This window comes from Mugil cephalus, chromosome 20 (genome assembly GCF_022458985.1).
Source record: "Mugil cephalus isolate CIBA_MC_2020 chromosome 20, CIBA_Mcephalus_1.1, whole genome shotgun sequence".
NCBI classification, from domain to species: domain Eukaryota; kingdom Metazoa; phylum Chordata; class Actinopteri; order Mugiliformes; family Mugilidae; genus Mugil; species Mugil cephalus.
This window is the reverse complement of record NC_061789.1, coordinates 17,364,866-17,380,463: the sequence shown is the minus strand read 5'-3', so window position 1 is coordinate 17,380,463 and position 15,598 is coordinate 17,364,866.

Genomic DNA, 15,598 nt, shown 5'->3' with positions numbered 1-15,598 from the left:
CCTCCCGACCGCTCCTACATAATAGCTTCACACGTCGCCGGCCTTGCGGTAATGAAGTGTGAAGCTTCTGTGATGCCACGGGGAAGTTACGGTGTGGAACTGTACTCTCTGTTTTAGTGCACCACCTACACTTCACTACAGCTGAGTTATTTCTTCAAATATTTGGTTAACTTTCGTGCTCTAATGTTCATCAAAACTCCTCAGTGAATCTGGACCGTTGTTGTACTTGGTGCATCATGCTCAGTACAGTGTTGTATATATATTTAATGCTAAACCAAATTGAGATTCTGCTGATTATTTATATTTATATATATATTCTTGATATTATTATAATATTGGAAACTGTTTGGAATTCCATGCACGTCACTTATTGTTTGAGTTTTGTAACAAGTAACTACATAAGTAATAATAAACTCCAGGAAACATTTTTGCAGCTAAGATTTTTTAAATAAAAACTGAAATGAGGTTTTACAAAGGAAGCCGCCGTTAAAACAGACTGGGGTAGTCATATTTCAAGCTGAGGGGCCCAGGGTCGATGCATAATGCCATTGCCTCTCATAGCACTGCGTAGCTTTAGGACGCCTGTCCTATTTATATTGAGGGGCTGTGGATTGATGCGAAATGACGAGGGCCGCGAGGCTACTGAGTGGGTGGGCATCCACATGCTCGGCTCCACAGGCAACCCTCCACTGCCATGCACGCACACAGATGCACACTTGTCTTCATATCCCAATGCCACCAGCCTCAGAAAAGCCCTACAGTCTCAATGTGCAATGTCCTCTCTCTGTCAACATATCCTCTACCCCAGCGTTAATGTGACAGAATATAACCAGAGCCCAGAACAACCAGGCAGTGCGGAGCAATAAAAAACAGCATGCGTAACAGGCATGTTTCCTCATCTTTTCCAGCACTTTTCTTTATCAGCACACGATCGTTCAACTTGTGGCAGCACTGAAAGTTTAACACGTTAGTGATTCTGATGAATCAATGATTAGGAATTCGCTTAAGTACACAGCTTCTCGTTTAACGCAGTTACGTTGTAGTTACAAGTGAACTTTAACTTAACAACAGCGTCAGCATGTTTTATTTGACAGAAGAAAATCTCCCTTTTATAGATTCATAACTTCAGATGTTGTACTATATCCAAGTTACTATTATAGTACAACAAAATAATTACAATAATATAATAGATTACCAATGGAGGTATTGTACTCCTGTTCTTTTATTTTTATTCATTTTAACTTCTAGCACCATTCTCTCACACACATACACTCTTACTCTTGCTCCACCCATACTGAGGCTTCAACACACACACACACACAAACTCCAGCAAGGTAGGAAGAAAAGTGACAAGAGAAGAAGTGAGAGAGGTGGTCTTTGTCAGTCGTTTTAACCGCAGAAGCTACTGTTGTACATCCATTAGCGTCATCAGTAAACATTGCTCTTTGCGTATTGATTTTGCTTCCCAACTTAAGGTTATCAAATCCTTGCTGACGAGATCTCTGCCGCCCGGTTTGCTGTGTGAGAAACTCACTGAACTTCCGAGTTTGTTCATAGCAGCGGAGCTGAACTTGCATAGCCTCAAACAACACTTTGACAGTTGTGGAAACATGCATGTGAAAAGAGTTAAGAAATCAGCACCCGTCTCGCCTCCGTACAGTAAGGCTGCACTCATCAGCCGACAGGGGAAGCTGCAGGCCCAGGCCTGTCCCAAGTGCACGTACAAGCAGGTCTAAGCTATCCATTTACAGTGTTAAACTTTATTATTTAAATGTGACTGTCGTTTTTCTGTGTGCATTTTTATAGGTCTTTATAAATCCACTTTTTGGCTGGTAGCAGCTGATTAATCGGGGAAGAGCTTACTCCTCAGTTAATAAACAGCATAAACAAATGGCAAACTGTCATTTTTGCTTCCTATAGATGATATAATTGATTAATTATTTAGTGTTAAGTTGGTTCGCTGTATTACTCTTAAGCAGGGTCTCTTCCCTTTTTTATTTTTAATGCTATAGACATATAATGTATGTAATAACTGACATAGAGTCAGAAACTGAAGCCAGAAGTAATTTAAAGTCCAACTTTTCATTAAATTAAGTTATTATAATGTACTTAACTTAATTCACTCCTTCTGGTCAATGTTCTAGTAGTCTTTTTAAAAATAATTTGATAATTAAATACTTTTTCTGACATATTCTTGTCAAAGAGAGATATGTTCGAGGGCGTGCTTGACTTTAAGTGATGTGTGTGCTAATAGGGTCACTTCTGGCCAAATGCCAGACTTCAATCACAATGGCGAAGCTAAGCCACGGAGCTGCCAGCTGGAGCTTCATATTCACTGTCACAAGGCACAGTGCTGCCAGTATCACCATCTAACTTTCTGACAAGAGGAGAAATGTGTTTCTAAACTGTTTAACTATTTCTGCAAAGGGTATTCTGTTAAAAGTTGCCCGTGGGCCCACTTTACAGAGCAACAGCTGGTCAGCTGCTCAGCTTGAATTCAAGTCATTTACATCATCCAGAAGTTATTATGTTTTCCCATGAAAAAAAGAGCCGAAGTGATCAGATCTTCTGGCTCCACATCCACAGTATAATCTACTTTTCTGATGCACATTCATATATGTCTTCAAAACAGGCATAAAACAGAAACGTTGATGTTCATTGTTTTGTTTTATTTATTTATTTATAAAATGCATTTATTTTATAATCCATCATTTTTAGATTCATTTCATTTTTTGCACGACTGCTAATATATTTGGTTCATACAATGTCAAAAAATGGTGAAAAATCTCAACTTTGGAAAGCAGAGGATGGGGTGTTTGTCTGAGCAGCGGTCTAATTACATAACATACAAAGAAAGCAGAACATCATTATAATTAGCCTGTGTCACAGCCTCACTTGTCTCACTTAGTACAAGACAAGTGTATTAATGGTGTCTCACTTCCATTAAGTTAAGGACTACAGCCATAATGTCAACGTGTCTGCCCTGCAAAAGGTGTATGGAGAATCTGGATTTAACAAATGATAGACATTTTGTTTTGAAAAATGACATTAACATTTATTGATTTTTCGACTAGTAAACAATTAGTATTCTGGCGATTGACTTATTAATCAACTTGCCATTTCAGATCAGTTTGTTAGATTGATAACACAAATGTGTCAATGCACATGTGGCATTTAGTGTAGTGGTGTCTAGCCATCAAGCAGTTCCAGAGTAAAAATGTCATAGGACATAAGGTAAAACTAAATGCTGCAAAACAAATCTTTGTTTTGGGGATTTGGTTTGACCAATCTTTGATTCATTGTGAAATACTGAATGACTGTATGTCTTTGGACAAAAATTTAAATGAAAGCAGGGTTTTAAACATTACTTTTTCTTCAGCAACTCAAAGAAACATAAAAATTTGAAGCTCTTTGTAAAAACTCACAACAGAAACAGAGTCAAGTGTGCAGTATGTTCCTCTGTAAGGAATAGACATATGATACAGGAAATAACCTGTGAACAAGTGGAACACTTACAGTGGTGTGAAAAAGTGTTGCCCCCCTTCCTGATTTCGTATTTTTTTGCTCGTTTGTCACACTTAAATATTTCACATCATGAAACAAATTATTATTCAAATATAACACAAGCAAACACAAAATGCAGTTTTTAAATGAAGATTTTTATTGTTAAGGGAAAACAAAATCCAAACCTACTATGGCCCTGTGGGAAAAAATGATTGACCCTTCAACCTAATAACTGGTTGGGCCACCCTGAGGAGCAACAACTACAATCAAGCGTTTGTGATAACTTACAATGAGTCTTTTCCAGCACTGTGGGGGAATTTTGTTCCACTCATCTTTGCAGAATTGTTGTAATTCAGCCACATTGGAGAGTTTTCTAGCATGAACCGCCTTTTTAAGATCATGGTTGGCCACTCCAAAGTCTTCACTTTAGTTTTTCATCAGCCAGTCTGAGGTGGACTTGCTGGTGTGTTTTGGATCATTGTCCTGCTGCAGAACCCAAGTTCTCTTCAGCTTGAGGTCACCAACAGATGGCTGGACATTCTCCTACAGGATTTGGTAGACAACAGAATTCATGAATCCTTTTATCACAGCAAGTCTTCCAGGTCCTGAAGCAGCAAAACAGCTCCAGATTATCACACTACCACCACCAGATTTTACTGTTGCTATGATCTTTTTCTGAAATGCTGTGTGACTCTTACGCCAGATGTAACTGGACACACACCTTCTAAAACCTTTTTCTCGTTTGTCCACGGAGTATTTTCCCAAAAGTCTCGGGAAATCTTCATCATATTTTCTGGCAAAACTGAGACGAGCGTTCATGTTCTTTTTGTGAACTCTGCCATGAGGCCATTTTTGCCCAGTCTCTTTCTTATGACGGAGTCACGAACACTGACCTTAACTGCGGCAAGTGAGGCCTGCAGGTCCCAGCCACTCCTGGGAAGGATCACCACTGTTCCATGTTTTCACCATCTGTGGATAATGGCTCTCACTGTGGTTCGCTGGAGTCCCAAAGCTTTAGAAATGGCTTCATAACCTTTCCCAGACTGATAGATCTCAATGACTTTCTTTCGCATTTGTTCTTGAATTTCTTTGGCATGACGTCTAGCTTTTGAGGATCTTTGGGTCTACTTCACTTTGTCAGGCGGCTCCTGCTTGTGAGTGATGTCTTGATTGATACCAGGCAGTAATCAGGTCTGGGTGTGGCTAGAGAAATTAAACTCAGATGTGATTAACTACAGTTAAGTTATGTTTTGACAGGAGGGACAAACACTTTTTCACACAGGGCCATATAGGTTTGGATCTTTTTCCCTTAATAATAATAATAAAAAAAGCCTGCATTTTGTGTTTGCTTGTGTTATCTTTGTTTTACATTTCAATTAGTTTGATGATCTGAAACATTTAGTTGTGACAAACATACAAAAAAATACAGAAATCAAGATAGGCGACAACTATTTTTCACACCACTGTATGTACAGCGCGAGTGCCTAAAGTATGTACTTTCACTTTAAAACCTCCTTTTGCTTTTTTTAGTATTCTTCCTATAACTCACGAGGATGATGTCGAGTCCTTTTTAATTAAAAGTGGAGTTAAAATTCCAACGGTGTTGTGGTGTTTGAACAGGCAATCTGAGGTTACTAGATTTGTGATCTAAGTGTGACCCATGCTCTGGTCTCAGATGGATTAAGAAGAGCCCAGTCATTAAAACAATGTTTTGTTTGACTTGTTTAATGGTCTTTAAAGCCTACCCAACACACGCTGGTTCATCATTTTGTCGGAGCCTTGTGACTGCGAGTGTCTTTGGAGGAGAAAAATTAACTTGAGCTGATCGCTGAGGGAATAATCTGGTTATGTGTAATGAGGGCTCTTATTAGTAGTTATGCGTCTATCAGGTTGAGTGTGCTGGTGGTGGACTTCCCACATCTCCCTCTCAGGAGGCGTAGTGCTTTCACTCCGCTCATCTAGCTTTTTAGTCTGAATCGTAGGCAATTAAAATCCCACAGTGTGAGTGGGGGAAAAAAAGGTAATGAATATGGAACACTAACTCAGAGAAGTCAGTGGAGACCGCTTGTCGAGTTCTGAGGGTTTCTTTCTCCAAATCATTGGGAAGCATAAAGACCATTTGACAGTGTTTTTTCTCCCTTCTATCCCTCGATTGGTGTGCGTGTGACTCCCCGAATGGTGGCCCAAAGGTTTTAAAAATGCAAAGCCAATTCTTTCCTGGTTCGTGAACTTGCATGACCTCTGGCAGTGAGAAGAAACTTTTTGTCGTGGGTTTGGCGCCGTGCCTGGCTGACCGTGCCAGCTCTCGCTGCTTTTGAGCAAAACAAAGGAGTGATGGGAAGGGGGCTGAGTGGATGTGTCTAGACAGCCAAGTGGAGGAGGGCAAATATTTAGCCATGCCACTTGGGGAGGAGATCCAGGCCTCCTTCCCACACTAAGGCATGCCTCTTAGCTACAGAATCAGGCCATGTCACTATCCTGCTCCCTATGCTGCTTCACGCTCTGTATTCAGGGTCACGGATCTCATTTCTTGGATAATATTTCAAGCTGGCCACAGATGGGGAATTAAATTGATGACCTGGCTCGGTATGGGGCATAAAGGATAGATTTTGGGGGGCTTTGCAGAGATGATAGCAAAAGGAAATGGATACGGCAGATTTATCTACACTCAGGCTACGTTTAAGCGTGTTTGTAAAAAGGATGCACGGAACACTGACTGAGTTGTGAGCTAATTGAAACCTCCACAGTCCTTGCTTATTATACGCTGTGACACATGAGTCAACTCATTTTAAAACGAATTGTTGTTTTGTTGTTGATAGCTGAAGGCAGCAACCCCTCCTCCCCTGCGCAGAACCGTGTCGGGGTGATAGCCGACGGTACTCTAGATGTTTACGTGCAGGCTCCAGTATTTTCCCACATGCGCTGCTTAGCAGAGCTACATAGTTGCTCCTGCTGCCTATGTCATGTTTGAATAATTCTGTAATCAGCTTTCAAACGGCTGCCTAACAAGGCTACCGAAAGCAGGGTAAACATTGACTCAAAGTAAATCAGCACGTGGCAGTTTACGGCGCCACGGCGACGACAATGCACGCCCTCCCGTCGCTGTTCGGGCGGGATGGCGACACACAGGGGAAAGGAAAAGTTGGAGATCGCGCGACGACGCTCACGCCCGTCTGTCCGTGCCGAACGGCGGTCGGTGCCGCAGACCTGGCGCTGGCGTTGCGTCCGCTGATGGGCTGAGTCAACTCTGCTCCGCTGGTAGCCGTCACTCACCCGCACGTCAGGCAGAGCGGTGCGCTCCCACGCCACCTGTGTTCTCACAGTGACGATCTGTCTCTCCGGCCTCTTATTCTTCATGCGGGCCCTCCGCTCGGAGCGAGAGTAGTTTTTTTGTTCTGACTGGAGCGAGCTTTAACGCACACACCCATGCATGTTGAATAGGAAATCCATCAAAGATTTTGCCCCGGCCCTCAGTAGTCATCAAGCAGCGCTGGAACGATTAGTTGGTTTATCAATGATCCGATAAGCAGAAAATTTCTAGTGGCATTTAAATTGATTAGCCATTGAAGTAATTTATCCGATGAAAGTGACGTGCACTTGCTAGTCTGATGTGAGGTGCGATTTTTTTTTTAATTGAAAAAGAATATTTTGTGGATTTTCTCTGATCTTTGATGTGACGCTCTACTGAACGTTAGATGATTGTTTGAATTAATTGAAACTAAACACCTGAAAAGGATATTTGTGTTGTTCTCTCTTCAGCAAGTTGCGGCAGCGGCAGTGTTTGTAGTGCTCACCCATCTGTCTGCGGATGTACTGTTACAGTGTGTGTCATCGGAGGGTACAGCAGCAAATTACAGCTTATTAGTACTAATACCAGTAGTGACAACATTTATCAAGGAAAACATCTCCTACTCTCCCTAATTGTGCCCCTCAGGGCCCACTATTATGTGGCCCAGTATCGACAGCCAGACAGTCATTAGGACATCACACTTGAGCTGACGAGCAGAGATTTCAGGGGACATGTCCATCCTGATTGGTTAATTTGATGTGAATAGAATGACACCATGTCTGGAGCCGATGAAGTATTTATAGTCTGGGTGAGGATATCCAGCCGCCCACCATTAGCCTGTGCGCGTCTGTCCGTGAGCTCCTGATAGAGCGCTGCCCACGGCGGCTGGTGGCGAAAACCGAGGCGGGCTCGGATATGAATAGCTGGCAGTGAATAGGGCGCTAGAGGTGGAAAGGGCAGGGAAGTTTAAGCGTCAAAGAACAAGAGCAAGTCGCAGATATTCAAGCGTATCTGTCAGTCTGTCCCGACCTATGAGAGTGAGTGACAAAGGGTGCGGGGTCAGCCCAGGCTGTCTGGGTTTCTTTTTTGTGTCTCTCCAACAATGGGATCTTGTCTGATACAGATACGCCGCCCGTCCGTCACATTCACCGACTGATATTTTGTCACTTTTGTCTGCGCGACGTGGCCTCGCGCACCTTCGCATGAATGCCTGTGTGGGTTCCCGTCCTCAGATTGTGATCTCCAGTCAGGTAGAATTGTCCCCGCTGTTGCCCCCTGTTCGCGGCGATACCTCCCTTCTGCCACCTTCCACATCACACAGGCAACATCCTCGGGGAGTGACGGATAAAAATCTAAGCTTGGCTCTCAGCAGCTCAGCAGCCGCTCAGTGTCTGCTCCCCGACGCTGTGATCTTTTAAAGGCCTCTATACTGCGAGACACGTATTTTCCACTGTCAGGATCGGGCTACCATCTACTATGGAATTACACACTAAAGCAATTTGTCTCAAGTGTCTACAGATTTGTCTCCTTCACCCTTGTGCTAGGAGCTTATGCCCGATCATTTTTCACTCTGAGGATCATGCATGTACTGTAAGTCATGCTTTTTCCCCAATTGTTCCGGCTAACTTTTCCTTATTGCTAATTAAAACGCTTTGATGTCTATCTTTGAAACGGGTGAGGCTAGAAAAAGCGGCGCTCTTCTGCTGCCTCTTGGCTACCAAAGGCCACACTTGTGCTGGCAGAAGATAATCAAGAGTTCTCACACAAACAAGATAAAAAAAAAAAAAAAGTGAGAGAAGGATTTACTCCCATTCTGCCTGTCAGGCAACCCACTGACGACGGGGGAATTATTCTGGCAGCAACACTAATGTGGTGACGGTTGTTGTTTCCTAAACTGATTTCCTTAATCCGCCACTTGTTCCACGCTTTGTAAACATGGGGGCTTGATTTTGTAATCTGGGAGGTCCCATTGACGCACAGACACACATGCGGCACGCACGCCGACAACTTGTCCCTGTAACCCCCTCCTCGTCAGCCGCTGCTCTAATTAGTCAGAATTAAGACGAATGCCTGGGCCTCCCGCGATCAATTGGTATCGAGCGGACCTTCGCTCGCCCCTGCCTGGGGGCCTCTCTCGGCCGGCAGATCATTTATATCAATCGCTTTTGTTTTTCTTTCCTTCCCCCCCCTTTCTGGTCTTCCATCCACCAAGTGCAAGATGCGGTCTATTGGGTTGGCGCGCAAAGCGGACGGCGAGCAAAATGACAAAGCCTGGCACATGGAGCGCTACAGCTGGGCTGATGTCACAGACAAATTTACTACGTCTGTTCGTCACACGGACGTGTGTTATTGTGTCCTTTGTGTCTCGGTGTTAGTGAGTATTTCAGCAGTTACGTTAACCTGGTTGTCCCGAGAGCCCTCACCTCGTTTGGTCGTCACTCATTTCAATTTGCTGTTGCTAGGGACTGGAATCATCTGCATGATCATCATCAAAAGCTCAAACTTAACACATTCATCCCGTTCGCCCAACGATAATTTGTGATCGTTGCACTCTGCTCTGCCTCTTGCCCGGGTCGTCATTGTGAATGGGAAATTGTTCTCAGTAGACGCACCCGTTTAAATAAAGGTACAGTACGTGTTCTGAGCTTTTTGATGCCTTCTCCTTGGTCTTCTCTGCCTTTATTGCTGTGCTTTATGGGCTATATGTAGTCTGTGCTTTTAGTCAATAGTAAATGATACATATTTACTATATCTACTTACTGTATATTCGTCCGTACCTTCTCTCTTTCCCATTAAGCTCGTGCCCTCTTCATTCCCAGCACCGTAGACTGAAGTCATGTATGTAAAATTGATAAGCGGAGATGTGCTGTGAAGCTCTGCAGCTTTGACCCGTCACGCTGCAGCTAAATAACTCAGGGATGTCCTATTTTTTCTTCTCCTGTATTAGAAATGAATAGAATTAATAAAAATTCAGTGACAGATAAATCGCGTGGCATGCCGTCCTAATATCAGCCTCTCGCTGAGTGCTTTGTCAGACCTTGTTTACTGGTTTCTGATGTACGTGATTCTTTTCTCATGTTTTCCCACTCGCAGGATTTTGCTCTTGCAAAACTTAAGCACAAGAATTTCCGTGTTGCATTATTCTTAGGTCTATGCAGACACGGCACCTCAGGGAAATTCATTTATAGGACGAATCGAGAAAAGGCAAGGGTACAAAAGCACACTTTTATTAGTTCTTTTCTTCAAGGTTAATTGTACAGAAGTGAGTTGCCACTTACAACAGACATAGAGCCAGCTTGTCCTCTATGCGGGTCTCCATGGGAGACTGCAGAGTGCAGTGTGCTATATGCTCGTGGAGAGTGTTAGATACTGACTGATTCTACCCTGAAGGCACGCTCAAACCTTTTAGGTCAGCTGCCTCTTCATGTTGCATTCTTTGTGTACATGCCTGGCACATTTGTGATGTCGCAGAGCCCGGCAATGGCAGTCCTGCGTGAATGTGGTGCCAGGCTTGGACAGAACCCCGCGCCACTTCACCCTTCCACGAGTTGGCATCTGGCTTCTTGATTAGGGTCCTTTATTCTAGCCACCAGAATGTAGAGGTATGCCTTTGGTGCGATTCACTTGGAGCTCGCGCCAAATGAGTAAACCTTGTCTAACTGACTTAAGCTATGTTGCTAAGCTAAAATGAACCTCGGGCTGTAGTTTGAGCTCATGGGTTGAGGGTTTGGCAGCGCGAGATGAGCTCTCTGTATCTACTTTAGCGTTCATTTCCATGTGTGTGTGTTGGGGCTGAGTTAATGCTTTTATTTGGGCAAAGAGTCACTATGTCTCTGACTCATCCCCCAGGCCCTGGCTTTTCCTGGCATGAAGACCCCTCTGTCCCTTTCCCCACATACAGTTTTTCTCTCTGTTTCTTTGCCACCTTCTATTTAGAGACAGAGGCTGACAGACTTCAACCCTGCCTCCGCGTTTCCTTCGGATACCGCTGGAGAGCCCTCATCTGTACAACGCAAGCCTGGGCTACTTTGAACTCAGGGTCATAGGGGATAGAAAAGAGAGAAAGAAAAACACAGAGGGAGGAGGGTAGTTGCTCCGCAGTGTCTGTATGGATTAATGGGAGGAAAAGGGGACCCATTAATCCTCCTCTTACACTTCGAAGTGCAGAAAATGATGGAGACAAAGCACCATGTAAATATTAACCAGTCTATGCTTCCACAATTTTGCCCATTCACCTACATTCTCTGCTTATTATCAGATCTGTAATGAGTCACAGTGGATACGCTCAAACTCTCCACGTGTGTGCGTGCACTTGATTGTGTGGGATGGCTGGCAACCTCTTCTGTGTTTCTGCCTAATTTGCCATTGTGAATACTATTGAGTTAAGTGGCCTAAGTTTGTTTTGCTCCTTAGCTCCCTGCTGCGCTAGCATTACTACACCGCTCGGTGCTATAAGCAATCGAAGCGAGAGATGCGGAAATTTAAAGTAACAGGGACTGCAGTATTGTGCTTTTAAACGCGGAGCGCTCCAGCTGATGCTGATGAAGAAGGATGTTGCGAAGGGAGACGAATGTCTGGGCCCAGAAGTGTTGCACCAATCTGAGAGATGGTCCCCATGAGTACCCCCGCGGTGGATAGTCAACTGTGTCTAACCTCAGCTCCTGCCAAGCACACAAGCTGAGTTGCTGCAGATGGCACTGGCAGTAGTACTGATGTGGCAGGGCGCACATTATGGAAGTGGAGAGAAAACAATACACGATAACCGTTATCCTTCATGTGACATCTAAGTTAAATCAATAGAGTGGATGAAATCCTCTGTCGTCTCTGACCCTGAAAGACGTCTGGAAATGTCACGTATGACATGAACATAATGATTCGATAATAATGCGGTTAATGTATATTGGTCTGTTTTCCTTGTTGACTGCGATTGTTACATGACGTGTTGCATGACTTGCTCCCTTAGTTTAGAAAAGTTCCACGTTATTGGTCACAAACGCTCCAGAACTCTGCAACTGCACTGTTGATCATGTAAGATACATGTTAAAAAAATAAATGACTAAATTAAAAACCTGCATCGAACTTATTTTTTCTTCTCCTTATAAGCAGCCGAGCCTGGTTTGAAATCTCAACGATTGTTGCTATATTTTACTGTATGTTGCTGTAAAGTGACTGTTCGCTGTATTCTCTCTTCACTGGGTACCTGTATGCTACAGTGCTACATGCTACAGAAACTGCATCTCCTGAATCTGCTCAGCAACTCAAAGCGCGGCGCATCCAGAGAGGACGAAACAGAAGACAGCCCCCCCCCCAAGCTTCATGATGTATTCACAACTAGAACATGTTGTTTTGAGATCCACATGGCAGATTCTTGTTATTCTAGATCCTGAATAATCAGTTGTTACTGGGGCTCCCAGTGGCAGCCTGTGGGGCCACAGAGACATGCCCAGGGAACCTTGCGGGTCCCTGGCAGGGGGGATGAGGGTGCTGTTTGACTGCTGCATCTGTCTATTAGGATATTTGTGTGGATGCTCAGGGCACAGAGTGGAGACAGTGTCAGGGCGATACCCTTGACGGTGATGTGATTGAGTAGACAGCTGCGACCCGCTCCTTTCTTTACCCGCCACCCATCTCTTTCCCCCCTACGTCTCCAGCCGCCCCTCCTTACACGACAGCCCCTCAAGAGTGAGCGATCACTTAAAACAGCGCTGGTTATTATACCTAAGAACATCCTAGTAATTTATGCATGATTGCCTAGCAATCTGAGGCAATTCATCATCCTCTTTCCTATCTTTCTTTTTTTAATCTGTTGGTGTCTTGTTCCTCTGGACTTTAATCTATAGGGCTATTAAGAATGCCGCTGTAATAATGGCTCAGCTCAGGTGACAGCATGACATTGGCAGCGTCATTGCCATGCAGGTTTGTGATGCTGGAGGACTGCGGACAGTGCAAGAGTACAAATGTAGCTTTTATGGTTACAAAAGCTATTGTACTGTTCATTGTTTTGCTCGTGCAAGGCGGGAAACTCTTTTTCTGTATGTTGGAAAAAGTGATATAGTATCAAGTTTTTTTTATTTCTATTACTTTTTGCAACACGGGCGGTAATTATTGTCTGGTACAATTATCTAATGTGCTGAAAATAAATTAAGTGGTTCATTTTTTGTTTGGTTTTTCATACTAAAAGTAGTTCAAATAGCTAATATCTATTGCACACACGCCTTGGTTGTATTTCCACATCCTTCGTTTGTGCGTTTATGTGTTTTCAAGTGTAGCTGAATAATACCATGAAATATCCAGGGTGGTACAGAGGCATTAGCAGCAGTTCTCACTGACCCTTCTGCGGTAGAGTTATCCGCCTGTGACTTCAAGGCATGGCTAATGGACGCCGACCTTGCTCCATGTTCTCCGTCGGTCCCATTCAGTATCTATCAACTCTGGGATGTATCTTGATTTACCCCCCCTGCACCTTTACTGCTTCATGCTTGTAGATTGGAACGCGAGCGTGCACCTTGGCCTGTTGCAGGGCATTGTAATCTATGTGGGCTCAGCGGAGGCTAAATTAAGAACCGAACAGCATGAGGAAGAACGAGACAACAGAAGGCAGCAGCTCAGCAGACAATCAGGCAGGGAAATGGACCTTAGATAGTGACCCTAGCTTATCTTTACTTGTGTAATTGGTCTGCTTTCTTTTTATCAGGCGGTCTATGACATCAGTAAAATTGTTCCTCGAGAGCCTAGAGCGCTTCTTCATTTTACAAAACAATGTATAGTGTATCGGTCAGAGCTGCACGTTCCCCCAAATTTCTATAGATTTGAAGTTGGCGTTCTACATATAGCCAACCATGTTTAATGAAAATACACAAGGCTGGTTTAGATGAGAATTATCCATCTAAATGTGATATCTTTCTTGGCATTATTTATGTATGTGTAAGACAAAAGAGAAAAGTCAGACCTTTTTTATACCCTGTGCTGTATTGACAGTGTAAATTTTTTATACAGCCAACGAAAGATTTTTTTCGACATTTTGGGAAAAATACACACATTTGCTTTCTGGCAGAGAGCTACACGAGAGAATCAATACCACTCACAAACAGTCCGGAATATAAGCTGCGTAAAATGACAAATTGTAATTTTTATACTCTGGCCTTTGTTGGGATACGTTTAATAAATAATGTCCTTTTTCCCTCTGTTGTTTACCCTTGTTCTTCGTGGTGCGAGTGTGTTCAGAGACTACATTTTTACCTCAGTCATATGATGACTCTGTCGAAATTCCTTGTCAGGCGCTCGTGTTCTGACACAGATGGTAGGGGTTATGTTAAGAACACCCAGATGATATTTAGAAATGTATGAGACGTATTTCAGCCGATGTGTCGCATCTTCCAGTTACGTGGCGGCGAAGGAAGCCGTCTAAAGTCAAGTAAAACAGGTAACACATTCTCCATAAAACTTTTTGCTCTCTGTCTTTATTCCTGGATTAAAATTGGTTCCCCGTCTCTTTTTTCTTAATACAGACAAACTATCTGATTGAAAAAAAAAACAAAAAAACTTGGCAATGAAGTACTTTATCTTAAAGAGACCCTGTTGATTTGGTTCTATTTAATTACCCTTGTACGTGTATATGTGTGTATTCCTAGCGGTGTAGTTGTGCTATTGTGCACAGTGTGTGTGTCCTAATTTGCTTGTTTTTGTCAGTCTGAAGCCACGTGGGTGCATTTTTTGGATTGCACCTCCAAACATTTCATTGGCACTCACAGCAGCAGTCAGCGCATTGATTTCCCATTGGTCGATGCTGGTTAAGTTTACAGGAGGTGCAGAGGTAAAACGCCTGCCTTCGCTCTCTCTTTTCTTCATCTCTAGCAGTCAAACCATTCTTCACTTCTTGTTTCATAAAAGGAAGCAAAGGAAAACAAACTCTGGATGTCTTGACGAAGGTGACTTTTCGCTGCAGTAACACCTTCGCATAGAACATTTAAGAGCAATATAGTGTCACACAGATAGGGTACTACATACTGCAGCCCAGTGCAAGCAACAGGATTTGTTATTTGTTCTTTATATTTTTTGTTTGACCTTCAGCTCATGCTGAGAACACCTACATTGTAAGGCCCGCAGTCGCGTGGCTTATCCGACTCACCCCTTCAATCATGGCGGTGTACTTCAGACATCAAGTGCTTCGCTCACCTTTTGCTACACACCCGCTGCTGCAGTGTTCACCTGAAAGCTGTCACTTTGTGCCGTTTCCTCCGCCTCTGTTCATGAGGCATTTCAAAAGCCCCATCTCCATCAGAAACATCACCGCTGTTCGTACTCTATTTACACAACATGGAATCTTACTGCAAGCGTGTTGTCGCACCGAAATAGCTTTATATAGGGAATCATGGATATCGCTTTTTAAATTTGGTGCGTCTGCTGAGTGAACTATTCTGGGCCACGGTGAGAGGAACCGAAGCAGTAAAGTGCTGTTATTTTTCTTTCTTTTTTTTTTTTTTTTAGTGTTAGAGGTAAGAATCCTGTCAATAAGACCAAAGGCAGTGGCAAGCTTTATGATCCTATATCATTTTTAGAACCTTTAATTTTAATTCCCATTTTAATTCCCATTCCACATTGTATATACAGAACGTCCTTGTACTTCTATTTTCCTCTATATAGTTTTCAGTGCTGATCCTTGTCTTATTCCATGCTACTGTGACAAGGACATTTCCCATACGTGGGATAAATAAACAACGTCTTATGTCTTTACAAGGCCAAGAAAAATTTTATTTTGTAACACTAGACATACATTCAGAATTTACTCCCATGAATGTGACTACA